The sequence below is a fragment of the Poromitra crassiceps genome, assembly GCF_964638095.1.
Source record: "Poromitra crassiceps genome assembly, chromosome: 1".
Taxonomy (NCBI): domain Eukaryota; kingdom Metazoa; phylum Chordata; class Actinopteri; order Beryciformes; family Melamphaidae; genus Poromitra; species Poromitra crassiceps.
The window spans coordinates 118,236,577-118,238,021 of NC_139623.1; the positions used below are offsets into that span (position 1 = coordinate 118,236,577).

At 48.4% G+C, this 1,445-nt stretch overlaps 1 pseudogene across 1 annotated transcript; it reads right to left on the reverse strand.

Moving 5' to 3' along the window:
• Positions 1 to 535: 535 nt before the first annotated feature.
• LOC310776993 (ras-related protein Rab-11A pseudogene) lies at positions 536 to 1,180 on the reverse strand (annotated as a pseudogene). The gene has a single exon. The product of its transcript is annotated as a ras-related protein Rab-11A pseudogene (transcript).
• Between the last annotated feature and the right edge of the window lie 265 nt (positions 1,181 to 1,445).

Genomic DNA, 1,445 nt, shown 5'->3' on the forward strand with positions numbered 1-1,445 from the left:
GCACCAGTCATAGTAACATTTTGATGTATCAAGTGTATAGGGCTGAGGTTGAAAAGTGGCGAGACAGTGGGGTACCTAAGGATGAGGAAAGAGGAAGTAGGGGAGAGATGTGGATCTAAAAGGAGAGGAGGGTGGTAATAACAGAAACATGGCCCAGCCATGTTTCTGTGTAGTCTCTCCCCACACTCAAATATTACATTGAATCGCTCCGCTCTGTATATTACATACATGAGTATGTGCCACTTCGCAGCCCCCGCTGCTGTTTTGAGGGTGGTTATAAGGGTCAAAATTGAATGGCTGACAGGTTGTAGCACCAATGAGAGAGTGGTCCATTTTCAAAAGTCAACAGTCAGGTTAGGTGAGTGCGCCTGATCGCTAAAGTCGTTACTAATTGGTGCCCCAGGGTTTCAGGGGAACCAATGACTGGCCAGGATTCTGACAGCAGTTTGTAGGTATAAGTGTCCCAGACCCAGAGAGAGATCTGCAGCATGCAGTCACGTAGTCTATCAGCATAAGAACTCTCGTTGAGACTACGCTAGATGTTCTGACAGCACTGCAACTTTGGTTTCCTCTCAGTGGGCTGCACCTGGATGTTGACCACGTTGCTGGGGGACATGTCACTCTCCTGACACTCCGACATCTGCTTCTGGGAGATGATACGGTAGATCTCTTTAAGAACGGTCTGGAAGGCTGTCTCAACATTAGTTGAATCCAGGGCCGACGTCTCGAGGAAAGATAGACCATTCTTCTCGGCGAATGCCCGAGCCTCGTCAGAGGGCACGGCCCGCAGGTGGCGCAGGTCGCTCTTGTTGCCCACCAGCATCATGACAATATTGCTCTCAGTGTGATCTCTCAGCTCCTTCAGCCAGCGTTCCACATGCTCATAGGTCAGGTGCTTGGCGACGTCATAGACCACCAGAGCCCCCACCGCCCCGCGGTAATACGCAGATGTGATGGCACGGTAGCGCTCCTGGCCAGCTGTGTCCCAGATCTGTGCCTTCACCGTCTTGCCATCCACCTGGATGCTGCGTGTGGCAAACTCCACTCCGATGGTGCTTTTACTCTCCAGGTTGAACTCATTGTGTGTAAAACGTGACAGCAGGTTACTCTTTCCCACACCTGAATCACCAATTAAGACAACTTTGAACAAATAATCATATTCATAATCTCTAGTGCCCATCGTCTTATTGGGTAACAAATATTCCACGTTTTAGTTGGAGTAATAAAAAATACTACCGTCTTTTATTTTTATACAAACATGACATCACAATTATTGCTCGAGTGACATCACTGATGACATCACAATTGCTCGAGTGACATCACGGATGACATCATCATTGAGTGCTTGAGTGACCACTGGTGACATCACCAATTGTATGCACAAGTGGACACGTGGGAGTTGGACCCCATGTAGGGAAACAGTGGATGGATAAATCCAGAAGAAG